General features: G+C 37.5%; 1 pseudogene across 1 annotated transcript in view; it reads right to left on the bottom strand.

Moving 5' to 3' along the window:
• LOC309792785 (cytosolic beta-glucosidase-like) overlaps nt 1–18,875 on the bottom strand; it is a 157,798-nt pseudogene that overhangs the window by 104,216 nt on the left and 34,707 nt on the right. The window lies entirely within an intron of this gene.

Here is an 18,875-nt window from a genome sequence, read left to right as displayed (position 1 = left end):
GTCTGAATTGAAAACATCTACTCCTTGTGAACATTTCTCCTGGCCATGACTGACATGCCTTGTCCTTTTTGTGCACAAAGCAGTCTTGGGACATTATCTTTGACCCTTGACACCTGAACCCTATCCTCCTGTCATCTGACCATGGAGCCTGAGATGGTCTAGTCAACTATTGTGGAGAGGAGATTAGTTTTTGCCATGGTTGGGATGATATTGGTATCCTACACTCATTCCTTCATACCTCTCTTAATTCAGCAAATGCAATGTGTCAGGCTCTATGCTAAGCACGGTGGCTATCATGGTGAACTCTGCTGTGCCTCAGGTCCTTGGAGAACTTACACGCGATTATAAAACAGCCAACGTAAGGACCGTTTCATGAGAGCCAGGGAGGGGCGTTTATCCAGATGTGGGCAGGAGTCCGAAGCCTCTTAGAGAAATGGCTTCTAGACTGAAATCTAAAGGAAATGTTGACTCACCAAGGTGAATTTCTCAGAGGTGGGAGTGGGGGGGAAATTTTTAAAAAGAGGAGCCAGGGTCAGAATAAGCCCAGAGGTAAGAGAGAGTGCCACACATTAAAGGGACAGAAGGTAAAAAATTACATTAGATTTGAAATCCCTGTTCACATAGAAATTTTGTTTAAAATGGTAGTCAGAATCCATTTTATGGTATAAAGGAGTAATGTTAAAAATCTCATGACTCCCTAATTCTACTTCTAAGGGCATATGTTAGAGGAACGCTCATGTATTTTCACAAAGAGATTATATGAGATTATTGAGGCAGAGTTTTCTGTAATAACAAAATCCTGGAAACAACCTATTTCCTATCAACAATAGAACGGATCATTAATTTTGGGTATATCCATAGAGAGGAAACACTAATCAGCTGTTGAAGTGAATGAATCAGAGCATACATACCCCTCTGCTCTGGTCTGAATGTCTGTGTCCCCTCAAATCCAGAGGCTGAAATCCTAACACCTAATGTGATGGTATTAGGAAGTGCGGCCTTTGGGAGGTGCTTAAGTCATAAGAGTGGAGCCCTCCTGAATGAGATTAGTGCTCCTAAAAGGAGACCCCACCAGGTTCCCTAGCTCCTTCTGCCCCATGAGGATACAAGAAGTCTGTAATGTGGAAGAGGGCCCTCACCTGGCCATGCTGGCGCCCTAATCCCCAATATCCAGCATCCAGAACTGTGAAGAATAAATGTTTGTTGCTTATAAACCCCCTAGTCTATGGTATTTTGTTAGACCCATCCAAATGGACTAAGACATCCTAGAAACTATAATATTAAACAACAACGAAAAATCAAGATTCAAAAGAATGTATACAGGAATGAATACATGGAGCACAGGAGATTTTTAAGGAAGTGAAACTACTAAAACTGTATACGGATTTTCCACTGTGCTGTGGGTCTGCTCCCCTAACCCTGACTTGTTCATGGGTGAACTGTATGATACTGTAATAGTGGATACATGACATCATACATACAAAACCCATAAACTATGAACTTTATTTAATAATAATGTATCAATATTCGCCCATCATTTGTAACCAACGTCCCACACTAATGCTAGATGTTAACAGTAGGGGAAATTGGAGGAATGTGATATATGAGAACTCTGTACTTTCTGCTCAATTTTTCTATAAATCTAAAATTGTTCTAAAATATAAAGGTTATTAATTTTAAAAAGAGTATATACAGTACTTTTATCATGTTTTATGCAAAATATGTAAAACAAAACATGGATGTTCTGAACATATACATATGAGGTAAACATACAACAGCATGCCTGGGGATGATCAATTCAGGCTGGTGGTTGCCTTTGGGTAGAAAAGGGAGAGAAAGGGAAACAAGGAGGAGCCTGAGGGCCCTTTGCATCTCTTTTTTTTTTTAAATTTATTTATTGTTTTTGCGGTACGCGGGCCTCTCACTGTTGTGGCCTCTCCCATTGCAGAGCACAGGCTCCAGATGTGCAGGCTCAGCGGCCATGGCTCACGGACCCAGCCGCTCCACGGCATGTGGGATCTTCCCGGACCAGGGCATGAACCCATGTCCCCTGCATCGGCAGGCGGAATCTCAACCACTGCACCACCAGGGAAGCCCATCCCTTTGCATCTCTTATGTTTCACTCCTTAAGCTGGCTAACAGGTATATGAGAGGCTGTTGATTACATTATCCACAATCCTTTTTATATACCTAAAATAGTTCGTAATGACTTTCATGTAAGAAAGGAAGTCACAGCTAGAGTAAATAGACTTAAGCAATTATAGAAAAGTTTTTTAGATCCTCATTTAGCATTTACTTACTCATATTTTTTGCACGATTCTAATAGGATTAGATGTAGTCTCCAGACCAACAAAAAGACAACCTGGGCTATAACTTATGGGAGAGAACCATGAGGAGACAGGAGAGGCTGCTAAAAGAAGGAGCTCTGACAAAAGCAAAAATGACAGTTGATATCAAGGCAGGGTACTAAAGATCTATACAAAGAAATCATGAATATTAAAAATTGTACTCTGGGGGCTTACCTGGTGGCACAGTGGTTGAGAGTCCGCCTGCCGATGCAGGGGACACGGGTTCGTGCCCCGGTCCGGGAAGATCCCACATGCCGTGGAGCAGCTGGGCCCGTGAGCCATGGCCGCTGAGCCTGTGCGTCCGGAGCCTGTGCTCTGCAATGGGAGAGGCCACAACAGTGAGAGACCCGTGTACTACAAAAAAAAAAAAAAAAAAAATTGTACTCTGGAGCCATGTCAAATAGAGGCAAAAAGTTTTATACATCCCAATGGCTCTCAAGTTACGTCTGTATATAGGGTTTAGAGGAAAGAAGAAAAAGAATACTGGTATTCAATCTTAGAATGAAATAGGTATGAATATTAAAATGCAATTTTGGTCAAGCATGGTGCTTATAGTTTGGGTTAATAGATTTACAATAAATGAAGAAGCTTAATCTCAGAGAGTTTGGGCATAGTGTATTGGTAAATATTAACAAGTGGCTATATGTTAAAAATGTATACACCTATATGTATATATGTTTATTATAAATTTTATTGATATAAAGGATGTGTAATACACCATCTCCAAACAATAATATGCAATGCTCTTTACTGTAAATTCCTTATAGCCAATTGATTCTCATACAAGTCTTGTTTAGATTTTTGCCAAACTCTTGTATCGGGAGCCAAACTGCAACATACAATCTGACAAATGTGAGTAGTCCTCACATGACTGTTGACTGATATCTTTGCTTAAATTAACAAGCACAATGAAAGGAAAATAACAAAGATGTACCAGAATTTCACTTGTTCATTAGTGACATGAGCAGCTTCTTTGCTGAATTGGATAATAGTTTTCAAACAGCGGAAGAATATTTCCTTGAATGTTTTGTCCTACTCACAATGTAACAGTTACAGACATGACACAGTCATTTACTCTGTATTATTAATATTTTTTCTATAACTTTCTTAGGTCCAGACAACCAACAAAACAATACATCAAATATTGACTTGTAGCACTTGCCAATATCTGTGGTATAAATACTTACACATGACCAATTTCAAGCAACCAATGTGACAGCACTGAAGGCAGAGTTGCAAAAAAGATGGGCAGTGGCACATCATTATATAGTATTTCTTCTACACAGATACAAGAAATCTAAACAGCTTCAAGGGCATAGCTAATAATAAACATAGTAAAATATTGAGGAAGTAAGGATTTTGAGTATTTATTACCCCTTTTTAATATAAATCATTTACTTATAAGTTTATATAATTGAATTTTTAATGCTGGCTGTGTTTAAGAATTAGCTCATAAAATTGCTGAAAACTTAACAGTAGGCACTGGTGAGCCAGTACAAGCTGGCTTTGCCACATCACTGATTGTGACTTGCCTAAGATCACACTCTTAGTAAGAAGTAGAACCAAGATGTGTCTCCAGATCTGTCTGATGTTGAAGTCCAAATCCTTCCATTGGACCACACTGCTTTTAGTAATAATGACTGACTAATGAAGGGAGAGTCAACTGATGCCCGTGCTACTCAATTTATGAAGCCTAAGAAATGCATAACGTGACTTACACATTTTGGAAAACAGTCCATCTGAAGTGCTTAAAACAAGTTTTGACAATTTCAAGAGGTAAATGTCATTTAGCAGGAAAATGTACTTATGTAGAGTAGCTCATTCTAGATGTATACTAGATGAAGCATAGGTAAACAACATTGTTTCTATGAGAACTAGAATATGAATTGCAAATTAACCATTATAAGTGAAATTTTGATTTAAAAATATACAGTGGCCTTTAAAAAAATAAAAAAATTTATATAGTGGCCAGTACTCATTAGTACTTGAATGTAAATTTTCCTGAATGAATGATATTAATAACTCATTTGCTCATTAGGGATCTTCTCAAGATGTAATTATGTCCACATATTAAAAGTTCATTGTTCTTTATGAGGAACAAGACTACCATTTCCAGGCAGACTACATATCCTGAGCTATCCTTCAAACAACAATTGCCGGATGGAATATGGGAAATGTATTGTTAAATGTGCCATCGATCTGGCAGGATGTTAGGGAACCCAAAATCAGAGTGAGAGGTAATTCAGAAGCGTAAGTGAGTAGCGATACAGGCTTTTGTCCTGAGAGCATCTGAGTAGCCCAGATGATGTAAGCTTGCATTTTAATGGCCTGTGGGACAAGGGAGAAAAGAGACAAAGTCTAAAGCTCACCAAAATGGGAAGCCTGTGGTAAGATGCTCACATAGGTATGATGATGCAAGGTCTTCACATACAGTGCCAGAATAAACAACAAGCTCTGCCTAAGAAACAACAAAGCAGCTAGCCTGTGGGAGAGAAATTACTCCTCAATATTTGTAACCACAACTCAGCTCTCAAACCATTAATTAAGTGTGAGAATGGAAAAAGATTTTAGCAGACATACGAGCTCTCACAGGACACTGGAAAAAATTTTTCCTCTCATTGGATATTACTGGAGGATAAATTTCTCCAAAACAATGATGTAAAACAAGAAAGAGAAAGATCCAGGATCCAGGAAATGAAGAATCTTGCAGAAGAAATCTGTGGAATGATGTAGCTGTGCAGCAAACCCAAGGAGTAACCAGTCCATGGGAAAACAGCCTATTTCCCATAGGCTATGGGAAATATTTCTTCAAGAATATTATACTACTAGAATATTTAGTTTGATTTTTTCAAATTTTAAAAAATTTACTAGAGAATTGTCAACATGCACAATAGTACAGTGAAGCCCCATGTACCCCTGGTTCAGCTTCAGCAGTTTCCAACTTTTGCCAACCTTGTTTCATCTTTATCCCACCCACTCTTCTTCATTTAATCTACACACATTTCAGTATACCCTCTAGCTGACAAGAATATTTCTAATTGGGGTAAAATACACATCACATAAAGCTTACCACCTCAACCATGTTTAAGGGTACAGTTATGTGGCATTAAGTGCATTCACATTGTTAGGCGATCATCACCATCCATCTCTGGAACTCTTTTCATTGAGCAAAACTGAAACTTTGTAACAACTTAGCAATTATTCCCATTCTAATTGTGCATGGGGGTGGTGAAAGTGGGAAGGGAGAGGGAGAAAAAGTGGACAGATGGGTAAATCTTCATCTTTCACAGGGAGAAGTCAATAGATTATGCCTACAAGAGGAAAAAAACTCAAAAACTAGTAATATAAGCATGATATTTAAGATATAGAAGTCAATGCCAAAAGGATTAACCAAAATAATTAAAAGGGATTTCTTCTAGAGAGAGGAACATGGAAGAGAACAAGGGATTAATGGTTTCTGAAACAGTCTTGTTATGACTCTTTAAATTATTTTGCTATATTAACTTTAGTTAGCATGAAGATGAATTTAAGAAATTATATTAAACATTAGAAAAGATGGCATAAAAATAGACATTATTAAATATGTGGATAATCTAAACAAGCTATTAAAGTATAAAACAATAATAAAATGTCTGTTTGTGAGAATTAAAAAGAATAACTAGATAGAACTAAAATGCTGGGCCCATAAAAAAGAATATATATATATATATATATAGATATATATAGATATAGATCTAGATATATGAGCACCAAGGTAAGAAATCAGAGTTAAAGTGTTCTCAGATTCATATACTGTCTAGAAGGGGACTAAAGATATTGATTAACATTTTACTTTGTTATATTTTATATTCAGGTTAAAATTTCTAGAGTAAGCACTTAAAGAAAAAAAATGTAATTTATTTTTAAAGACAAGTCCAACACATATATATCAAGTCTGTGCCAGGCTCTGTTCTAAGCATTTTATATATATTGATGCTTCGCAACAATATTATGAGTAACTGCAATTATTATCCCCATTTTTGGGTAAGGAAACTGAGAAATGAAGAGGTTAAATTAATTTGCCTAGATCAGTTTGTACTAAAGCTGAGATTCTAACTCAGACAGTTGAATTCCAGAGCCCATGCTCTTAAACATTATGCTAAATGAGGAAAACTAAATACATTTAAAAGAGGGCAGGAAAATAATAAAAAGTAAACAAAGAAATAAGAAAAATAAAAGCATAAAATAAGATGGTATGACAAGATATATAATCACTTATAACAATATGTCAATGGGCTATACACCCCAGATAGAAAACAGAGATTGTCAGACTATATATATATTTTTTAAATTCAGTGATATACTGTTAACCAACACACCTAAGACATAAGAATATAAAAACATTGAAAATCAAAATATAGAGAAAGATATCCACCCCCCAAAAAAGCAAAGGACTTCAAGGAGGGAAAAAAAGCACTAGAGATAAGGTGGGTCACCACATAATAACAATGCTGTTTTAAATATGTACACATCTAAGAATCTGGTTTCAAAACATGTGAAGCAAAAATTGACACAACTGAAATGTAAACTTGACAAATCCACCTCCATAACCCAAAACTCCACCTTGGGTTTTAATCAACCCAAGTTCTAGCAAACATTTAAAGAACAAAACCAATAAATTCTACTCTTTCATGAATTATTCCAAAAAGTAAGAAAGAATTCTTCAACTCATTTCACATGGTTAGAATAACCTTGATACTAAAACCTCTCTCAGCAGCTGAAACAAGAGAGAATAAGGATAGCATTTATTAACAAACTTGATCTAATTGATATATATGACATTGCACAATAATGAATGCTACAATTGAAAAATATACATTGTTTTCATTCAAACAAAAACATCATGAAAGCTGAGCACAAATTGGTCCATAAATAAAGTTGCCATAAATTTCAAAAAGCTGGAGAAATACAGACGGCAATCTTTGACCAATAATGTTAGAATTCAATAACTAAAGAACATTAGCTTTTTCCTTCAAAAATCTGAAAAGGAACATCAGAATAGCTTACAATCAAAGACAGCATAATAGGGACTTCCCTGGTGGTCCAGTGGTTAAGACTTCACACTTCCACTACAAGGGGCAGGGATTCAATTCCTGGTCCAGGAACTAAGATCCCGCGTGCCGTGTGGCAAAGCCAAAAAAATTTTTTTCTTAAATGCTGGGGCATGCTAACACACGTATATGAAATCTAAAAAAAAAAAAAAAAAATGGTTCTAATGAACCTAGGGGCAGGACAGGAATAAAGATGCAGACAAATGTAAAGAATGGACTTGAGGACATGGGGAGGGGGAAAGGTAAGCTGGGACGAAGTGAGAGAGTAGCATTGACATATATACACTACCAAATGTGAAATAGATAGCTAGTGGAAAGCAGCTGCATAGCAAAGGGAGATCAGTTTGATGCTTTGGGACCACCTAGAGGGGTAGGATACAGAGGGTGAGAGGGAGGCTAAAGAAGGAGCGGATGAGGGGATATATGTATATGTATAGCTGATTCACTTTGTTATACAGCAGAAGCTAACACAACATTGTAAAGCAATTATACTCCAATAAAGATGTTAAAATAAATAAATAAATAAATAAATAAATAAATAAATAAATAAATAAAATGTAAAAAATGCTAGTGCTAAAATAATTTTTTAAAAAATAATTAATTAAAAAATAAAGAAGGCGGGCTTCCCTGGTGGCGCAGTGGTTGAGAGTCCGCCTGCTGATGCAGGGGACACGGGTTCGTGCCCCGTTCCGGGAGGATCCCACATGCCGTGGAGCGGCTGGGCCCGTGAGCCATGGCCACTGAGCCTGCACGTCCGGAGGCTGTGCTCCGCAGTGGGAGAGGCCACAACATTGAGAGGCTGGCGTACGGCAAAAAAAAAAAAAAAAAAAAAAAAGAAGGCATAATAGTGGTCAACAGAAAATACTAAAAACTAAATCACAAAAAATAGTAAAATATTGTGATATCTAGTTAATGCATATATTAGAAAAAAAACAAGACTTATAGCTAAAAATTTAATAAAAGTTATAGCTAAAAGCCAAAAGAATATATAATGGAATTATAAAAAATAATCTGTAAAAGAGATAAAAAGAGGGGAAAGAGAATAAAGACAGATGAGACAAATAGAAAACAAATAGCAAGATGGTAGATTTAAACCTAACCATGTAAATAATATCATTGAAGATGAATGAATCTAAACAACCCAATTGAAAGGCAGAGATTATCAGATCAGTTAAAACACCAGACTCAGCTATATACTGACTATAAGAAACCCACTTTACATATAAAGACAAAAGAAGGTTAAAAGTGACAGGATTAAAAAGATGTACCATGCTAACACTAATCAAAGAAAACTGGAGTAGCTATATTAATACCAGGGTAGATTTCAGAGCAAGAATATTACCAGGTATAAGGAAAGCCATTTAATAATATTAAAAGGGGTCAATATATTCAGGGGATTTACAATCTTAAATGTTTATTCACCTAATAACAGAGATTCAGAATACATGAAGCAAATACTGATTGAACTGCAAAGATAGACAGATCCACATTTGTATTTGGATAGTTCAATTAAAAAGACCAATAAGATTATAAAAAAAATGGACAAAAGATGTGAATAGTTCCTTCACAGGATGAGAAAAACATGGCTAGTAAATATTTAAAAACACATAGGAGATCATTAAAAAACAGGGAAATGCAAATGAAAACCACAATGACATACTATTCTACAACCACACAGTTCGCACAAATTTAAAAGTTGGGCAATATCAAGCATTAGAGAGACTGTTGCAAAGCAAGAATGTTTATACAATGCTGGTAGGAGAACAATAAAGAAATATCTAGTAGAGTTGAAGAAGCACATATATCAAAACCCCATAACTCACATACCACCATATATCCTGTTTCTACAAATGTAGACCAGGAGACATATATAACCATGATTGCAAAGCAGCAACAAAAACCATCACTGGAAACAGCCCAAATTTCCTTTGTCAGGACAACAAATCAATGAACGAATGAATAAACTATGGAATAGTCATACAATGAAAGACTATACAGGGGTAAGAATGAATGAACCACACCTGTATCTACATGCATAAATTTCCCAAATATAATATTGAGAGGGAAGAAGCAAAAAATACACACAATGTATTTCCATTTATACAATGTCCAAAACATGTAAAGCTAAACAAGAAATTGTTTAGCTAGTCTCCCATGCTAAAATCATAAAGAAAAGGAAGGAATGAATAAATGCAAAACTCATCTTAGTGGGTACCTCTGGGAAAAGGGATAGGAGAAAGTACTGAAGGGGGGTCCTAGAAATATGATGAGTATGTGGATATCAGTTTTATTTTTGATTCTATACACATAAATTATAAACTTTTTGGCTATTGTTTTTTGGGAAAAGTTTTCAATTAGCAATAATTGTGCCTCGGATAAACATCATTGGCTACGATACTGCCACTGCACAAAGCCTGCTATTGTTTTTTGAACAAACAAATCTTATAATACATTTCATTGTTCATAATAAGGGCCATTTACTGAGCCTTAGCTTTCTATCACTCCTATATCAAAAACTTACATCGGCCATCTCATTCTTCCCCTCACGACAACCCTTAGAAGATGTACTACTATTACTAATAAGAACAAAAGTATAAAGATTAAGTAACTTTCCAATATCATATAGCTAATAACTGTGACTATCAAAACATGATACCCCAGTCCTACCCTTATTGACATCAACAGTTTAAACTCCTTCATTACTTACAGCTTAGGTGAGTCTTAGACAAAATGAAATCTTTCTTTGTGAATTAATGTTTTGTTCCACCTCTACACATTTCCCAAATAATAACTGCCATATCTACCTTCCTTTGAGGATCTCACAGTCTAGTAGATATCAGACAAATAAAGTCTTAGACTACATTAAGATAAGAGCTATATTAAAATCATGTAAAAGCACTACGGGAGAACCAAGAAGCAAGCACTCAAGAGTTACTTCCGTCATTGGGAGGCAGGTAGACTTGCCCATGAGAAAACATTTTAAGGCAGGTGCTGAAAGATGAGTAGGAGTTATAACAGTGGCTCTGATAAGGGAAAAGCAAACGCATAATTCGGTGGCAATGGCGGGGGTGAATTGCAGAAAGAAGGCACTAGAAGCCCAAAGACCAGTTATTAGCAGGTTGTTGCAATATTTTTGGCAAAAATGACAAATTCCTGTATTTTGTTTTTTTAGTAATTTGGAAGAAAATAAAATTGCCTCTGAAATTCTTACCATATGAGGACATAGAAAGGATTCCCACAAAAAAATGTAAAATATTGACATTACCTACAAATCAAAATATCAAACACTTCCAAGGCTGCAAAGGATTATGGAAAGAGCACAGGCTCTAAAGCTGGCATAGAGGAGTTTTAGCTCCATCTCTACTTGACTTCTCTGTATATGAAGTGAGAGGATAATACCCACTTTGTAGGGTTCTCATAAAGATCAACTGAGCCAAAGCCAAAGTGTCTACAGAGTGTGTGGCAGACAGTATGTGTCCAGCAAGTGTTAGTTTTCTAGCCTTCTAGACTCAATGCAATAAATATTAACTAAAAATTTACACAAAAAGCAACCATTTGCTCTTTTTTCTTCCTTCTGTGGCCAGCTCTTGATGCCAGAGCACACATGTAGGAAGCACTGTAACTCATATTTGCAAACTTGCCTGTGATGAAGATTCAGTGTCTGGACCTGCATGGTTGGGTCTGTGGGGTCCTCAGCTACCTGGTTTAGAAGCCGTCATTACAAATGGTGTCATGTCATTTTCACTTTTTCCATGACAATGCCCTTTGTGAGGACATAGATCTATACAGACCTCAGTCCTCTGCACAAAGGAAATCACATCAAGCAAAAACTAAATAAGTGTCTGACGTGTGTGTGTGTATATATACTTTTCCTTCAAAATCCCAAAATGACATTACTTTACAACCTCTTCTCAAGAGCATTCTCTAACTCTTCACGATCACACCCTCCTCAGGGTACACACTGGACAAGTAACACATAGTGTCGAGTCAACATTAAAAACATCTTTTGCCTCCTTTGCACTTTGAGCTCTGTCAAGGCAGGGTCCAGGTGTCACTCACTTATTTTTGTTTCTCCAGTAGCAAGAATGGCATATGGGAACAGTGTGTGCTTAGGAAAATGCTTTTTGTGTGGCATGCTTAACATAAAATAGGAATATTGATGTTTGCTATGTCATTGCTTCACAGAAATGTGGAAAAGCTGTCTCCCTGTTTGTAAGTGATTGCAAATTCTTTACTTGAAAGAGGATATATAGGACTTCCCTGGTGGCACAGTGGTTAAGAATCCACCTGTCAGTGCAGGGGACATGGGTTCTAGCCCTGGTCCGGGAAGATCCCACATGCCGCAGAGCAACTAAGCCCATGAGCCACAACTACTGGGCCTGCACTCCAGAGCCTGCAAGCCACAACTACTGAGCCCGCGTGCCACAACTACTGAAGTCCGCGCTCATAGAGCCCATGCTCCACAACAAGAGAAGCCACCACAACGAGAAGCCCACGCATGGCAACGAAGAGTAGCCCCCACTCGCCGCAACTAGAGAACGCCCGCGCGCAGCAGCAAAGACCCAATGCAGCTGAAAATAAATTAATTAAATTTTTTAAGAAAGAGGAGACATAGTTAAAAATTCAAGTAATTGCCATTCAAAAATTGTGACCTGATGTACTTTCAAATGAAAACATTTATACATTTTTACAACTAACATTCATTAAGAATATTAGACATAACTATTCTATGTGAAACTTTGAGGTTGTAGGGAGCAAAGATTCCCTGATCTAGAAACAGTGCCCTGTGCCTGAAGCTAATTCAGAAGGGATGAGGGCCCCAAAAGTGATAAGAAAAACCACCATACCAAGTGGAAACGCATTTCACTATCACGGCACAGGAGGATGGAGGGTTCCAGAAGGATGTCTCCAAGAAAATAAAAACAAAAGAAACGGATGAAGTATGTGATGTGTTTGAACATGTCAAGAAGTAATTTACATTTCTGGCAGACAGTGTGGGGTGAATTAGTGAAAGAATCACAGAATAGGAAGCCAACAACAACAAAGTATTAACTCTCAGGCAAAAATAAAAACTGTACAAGAAAAGAAAGTCATAGTATGTTAGGCTCACTTACACACAATATTTACATATTTACATAAAACTGTGATGCAAAAACTAAATGATAATTTAAACAAAATTTGTTTAATTCCCAAATACTCACATTAGAAAATGGAGAAGAGAAAGTTTGCTTTGTGAGCAGATACTGTAAGCAGGCCTAAAAAAAAAATCTAATCTGACATAATAGAAAGTCAATATGTTATATTTTCAACTAGAACATCAAATAATAGCTGTATAGGCATGCTCTTTAGAAACATAAAGTAAATCCTAGAAAAAGTGAAAAGACTCAAAAGCATTGGCTTTGGGGAAAATAAATAAGAAGCAGAGAGGAGTGACATAAAAGACCTTTTTTGTTGTTGGGTATTATAACTCTCACAGTACTATCTGAGTTTTTAAACTATGCACGTATGTTACTAAGATAAAACTAAAAGTTAAGTTAGAAAAATAAAGATAATAAAGCGAAGGAAAATGGTAGACCTAGGTCCCAAACTAGTCAGCACCTGTTTGCAGGTAGGAGGGCATGTCACGGAAGGAGGCATGTGGAAACATGCACGTGTGCTTTTGACTGTGCCAGTGACTGGGATGCTGCTGATATTTAGTGACAGGGCCAATAAGAGGTCCTGCTAAGTACAGAGCAGCCACACACACAAAGGAATGGCCAGAACAACTGCCAGCGGCACCTCCACTGGAAAACAGTGCAGGAGATGGGAAAAAGAGTAAAGAAACATACAATGAGAAGGGGAAAAGGACAGAAGAGAGGGAGGACAAAGCAAAAGGAAACTATCACATTAGAAGACATAAAATAATAAAATGGCAGAAAAAAGTTGAACCATATTGGTAATCATAAAAATTATAAATCCAGGGCTTCCCTGGTGGCGCAGTGGTTAAGAATCCACCTGCCGATGCAGGGGACATGGGTTCATGCCCCGGTCCAGGAAGATCCCACATGCCGCGGAGCAGCTAGGCCCATGAGCCATGGCTGCTGAGCCTGCGTGTCCGGAGCCTGTGCTCCGCAACGGGAGAGGCCACAACAGTGAGAGGCCCGCGTACCGAAAAAAAAAAAAAAATTAGAAATCCATTAAACAGTCCTGTTTCACCAAAGGTAAAGATTAAGAGGAAAAAAATATTTACATGTAAGTACTGATAAAAATAAAGTAGATTTAGTAATATTAATATGATATAAAAATGAATACAAGGAAAAAGCATCAAATAAGACAAAGAATAAGCTCATATTAATAAAGCTTATAGTCCACCAAAACTATAATCATGAACTTTTGTGCATCTAACAACAGAGTTTTGAAATATACAAGAAAAAATCTGCTACAAATACTGGGATATATTGAAAACTTAATTAAGACAGTGAGAAACTCTCTCAGAAATTGAAAAAGAAAGAATTTGGTTAATATAGTTTATAAGCTTATTCTCTTATGGATAGAAGTCTATGTATGACTTTACACATATAGGTAAATATGCATGTGTGTGTATATATACATATGAAACACACACATGAACGAGAGAAACAAAGATTGGTAATCAGCAATAGAAAATTATTTTCAAACACCCTTAAAGTATTCACAATTAGAACTCATGCAGGCTACATTCTCTGACAATTAAACAAAAAAGAAAAGAAGGAAGGAAGGGAGGGAGGGAAGGAAGGAGAGAGGGAGGAAGGGAGGAAGATTTTTAACAACCAAAGAATAAGCCAATCTATCCTCTTGGATTTTATTTAAAATTCTAACTAAATCTTGGAGTAAACAGAAAATAAAGCAGAATGGATTTTGAGGAAAAATGTGTTATTAAAATTATCTTAAGAAAAGGCAAAAACCTGAAAACAAACATCTTTAATGCAGCTAAATGCTTCTATAGAGCAGACGTTTCCTCAACAGATGGGAGCTGAGGCTGAATAGAGAAAGTGATGGGCTGGGGAAGATATGCATTTGTTGTACTCAGATACTGCCCAGCATGGGGAGGTCTCTGGAAGCCACAGATGTGTCCATGAGAAAAAGAATCATCTAAATATCTGTCAAAATTGGATGCTGTGAAGCCAACCTCAGAACTTTCCTTTTCATTACCTTGCCTTCAACCAGGTCAACCAGGTTTAACTAGGTCAGAAGCTTTGATAAACAATTGGAAATCAGAGAAGCAGGGAAAAAAAGAAGATGAACACACCCTCTCCTCCAATAGAGCTAAGAAAGGGACTTAACCTTAAATCCGATTTGGAGTTTTAACTATTTCATAGATTAATTATTCTAAATACCAAAATGAGACTATGTGTTGCAACTGAAGTGGCCATATGTATCAGCCAGGGTCCCAGCAAGAAACAGATGGCGCTCAAACTGGGTAATTGAGGAGAGTTTTATACAGGGACATTTTACTATGGTGTGAGCAGGGTCTGAGGAAAGCAACAAGGATGGCGCAGAACCTCCAGGCTTGCAGCAGCAGGAAGTCAACAGCACCACAGAAGGAGCTGGGGCAGAATGGGCTTCCAAAGCATGTAGAGAGTAGTGGCTTGTGGAGGGCTGCCTGGCAGGAGAGGGGTTCTTTAGTAGAGCCAACCCACTGCAATCCAGTAGATGGGGGAACAGGAAGAATAAATACTTTGTCTTCTCCCTCCTCCTACCCAGACTCTACCATCTCCTGCTAATGCTTCCTGTTGATCAAGTCCAAACTGAAGCCAAAGGACAATGCCATCCATATAGGTCTTCTCCCAGGGCCAAGAGCAGGGAAAGGTGGAGAGTGGGTCCCAATGGACACATAGAAAATATCCAGTACAATAGATAAGCAACAAGGTCCTGCTGTAGAGCACAAGGAACTATATTCAATATCTTGTAGTAAACTGTAATGGAAAAGAATATGAAAAACAATGTATGTATATATATATATAGAACTGAATCACTTCGATGTATACCAGAAACTAACACATCACTGTAAATTAACTACACTTCAGTTTAAAAAAGAATATATCCAGTACACAATAAGACTTAAGGCCACCAGACAAACAGAGCCCACCTGTGTTTTCTTCTAAAGAGAAGGGAAAAACTACCCCCACTAGGTACGTGTAAAGGTACAGTGGGGAAAATTAAGAAGTTACTTTTATGAGCGTGCCTGAGTGTTGTACTTGTGGACTGTACAAATATAATGTATAACAGAACATGATTATAAGTTAATTACTGACTTAATAATTCAGGGAAGTGATAAATTCTTCTAGGAATAAATAGTGAGAGGAAATTTAATCCTGGTTCTGGGACTTGACTTTCTGGGCTCCAACCCTGTACTTGTGTTGTTTGTTTTCTGATAATCATAATGTCTTCAGCTACAAAGACTCCTGACTCCCTCTTCATTCACTGTAGTCCTGTTTAACACCTGTCCTTTTTGTCTTAACTGCTTTTGCCTCTGCTATTCTACTGCAATTATTCTTTAATCTTTCAGTTAAGTCTCTCTGCATTCAGGCATTTATGCACAGAATTCCTCCGTCTACTGAAAGACACTTTTCTCCGCCTTTGAAAGAAAACCTCTCCTCTTCTTTTCATCCATCACAGCACTGCATTCATCTAGGCTGGCTTCAGCCTCTGATTGTCACTATGCTAATCTGAGCCCCATTTGGGAGGACGGAATGGTATACTGGAAAAAGCATCATGAGGATGATAATAGCTATTATGCATTAAGCCCTCAGCAGGGGGTAGGCATTTTGCTGAGCACTTTACATGTGTAGGGTAAAAAATTTTCCTTGACTCTCTAAGGGTCCCTGGCTGGGCCTGAAAATTAAACTGACAAAGACAGATTAACAAGAGAAAAGCATGCAAATTTATGTGATATAAGTTTTACATGACATGGGAGACTTCGTAAGGAAACGAAGACCACATAAAATGGTTAAACCTGAGTGTTTTTATGCTGGGTTTGATGAAGAGTAGACAGTTGTGGAGAAATATGATAGGTCAAGGAGTATGTGCTAACTTGGGAGAAACTTAGCAAGGCCTGCTTATTCAGATTCTTCTCAAGATAAGAATGCGCCTTTCCTCCAGGTATAGGGAGAACACCTCTCACATGAATGTTTTATGACCTGTTTCAGGGGCTGAGGATCAGAGAGACCTTCCTGTTTCTGCCACTTTCTCAAACTCCTTCAGTTTCCAAAGAGCCATGTTTTGGGAGAGCGAGAACTTGTCCTGAACCCCATCACATGCTTTCTGCCTTCTGATTCTACCCCTTTTAGCCATGAAGAATCTGAGGTTTCCTTGAGTTTAAGAAGATCACAGAGCTGGTAAGTAGTGAACCTAAAATTGTAAGCTGGTGTAACTGATCCAAGACTGCTCTGACTACGCTCAATGGTCTTTCAATTCATATTTTCTTTATGTTAATTTATCTCTACACCTCACTACCTTTGTGACCTTAGAGAATTCACTCAACCTTTCTATGCCTCAGTTTCCTTATCTGCAAAATGAGGATGATAAAAAACCTGGGTCTTCCTGTTTGGCAGTGTTGTTGAGAAAATTTCTTGGATGTTTATGGGATTTGAGGCATTTAAAACTGACTTGCTGGGAGGCAGTGTTTCATTGTTGTTGTTGATAAACAGCATTTGTACCTACGACTCCAGGCTACACTCTCTCCTACGAAGAGATCTCAAAGTAAATAGTCCTTTTAGGAACGCACCTTGACTCCCTGCCCTCCTTGATGACTACAGGGCTGGTTCTCTTTTCTGGAGATGCATTTCAGCATCATCTATCCTCTCAGTACCGTGAGAAGGACATTCATCCTGTTCCAGGACTTTGGGGCAGGGGGCAATGGCTCCTGGACAAAATGCACTATGAAAGCTCTTCCCCTAGAGGCAAGCATTTTTTTCCAGTGGCTTTTTTTCTGTTTCCCTTTTAAAAGTAATAATAATAAAGTTCTCTTATTACATAACTATGGGACAAGGGATCAAACAGTGCTTAAAATGCAAAAAGTGCCCTACATTCAAACTGCTGTTGCCCAGAAGAAACACCCTTTGCAAGACTTAAATAAACCCTTTAACTCTTACCTGCCTCTGATGCATGAAAATTACAAAGAGCACCATGCCTTTATTGGTTATTTCCCAGTGACATCATGTGATACGCAAAATACCCCAAGTCCTGGAATTCTGGCCTAATTCTAGGAACAAATCAACCCAAGAATTTTATAAACACTCATTTGATTTTCATTATTTTCTTATCAAACACAAATTACAGATTTTCATTGTCCAACATAACTAAGCAAAATAATGGGCTCCCTAAATATATTACGAGAATTAGGCCTAGTAAATCAATTCTGTCAGTTTAATTTAAATGTCTTATTTAAATTAATTCCATTTTGATATATGCTTTTAAATACCTATTTAAACCTAGCACTCATGAAAATGGGCTAATGGCATCCTTTTTTTTTTTAATTTTTACTGAAATATAGTTGATTTACGATGTGTAAGTTTCAGGTATACAGAAAAATGATTTGGTTATACATATATATATTTTTTTCACAACTTTATTGGAGTATAATTGCTTTACAATGGTGTGTTACTTTCTGCTTTATAACAAAGTGAATCAGCTCCACATACACATATATCCCCTTATCCACTCCCTCTTGAGCCTCCCTCCCACCGTCCATATACTACCCCTCTAGGTGGTCACAAAGCATCGAGCTGATCTCCCTGTGCTATGCAGCTTCTTCCCACTAGCTATCTATTTTACATTTGGTAGTGTATATATGTCCATGCCACTCTCTCACTTCATCCCAGCTTACCCTTCCAGCTCCATGTGTCCTCAAGTCCATTCTCTATGTCAGCGTCTTTATTCCTGTCCTGCCCTAGGCTCTTCAGAAGCTTTTTTTTTTTTTTTTGATTCCATATATATGTGTTAGCATACGGTATTTGTTTTTCTCTTTCTGACTTACTTCACTCTGTATGACAGACTCTAGGTCCATCCACCTCATTACAAATAACTCAATTTCATTTCTTTTTATGGCGGGGTAATATTCCATTGTATATATGTACCACATCTTCTTTATCCATTCATCTGTTGATGGACACTTAGGTTGCTTCCATGTCCTGGCTATTGTAAATAGTGCTGCAATGAACATTGTGGTACATGACTCTTTTTGAATTATGCTTTCCTCAGGGTATATGCCCAATAGTGGGATTGCTGGATCATATGGAAGTTCTATATTTAGGTTTTTAAGGAACCTCCATACTATTCTCCATAGTAGGTATATCAATTTACATTCCCACCAACAGTGCAAGAGGGTTCCCTTTTCTCTACACCCTCTCCAGCATTTGTTTGTAGAATTTTTGATGATGACCATTCTGACTGCTGTGAGGTGATACCTCATTGTAGT

Source organism: Mesoplodon mirus (assembly GCF_964341445.2).
Source record: "Mesoplodon mirus genome assembly, chromosome: 2".
In the NCBI taxonomy this organism is placed as follows: Eukaryota; Metazoa; Chordata; class Mammalia; order Artiodactyla; family Ziphiidae; genus Mesoplodon; species Mesoplodon mirus.
Note: the sequence above shows the minus strand (reverse complement) of the source record. Positions and strands in the feature narration are given on the sequence as shown.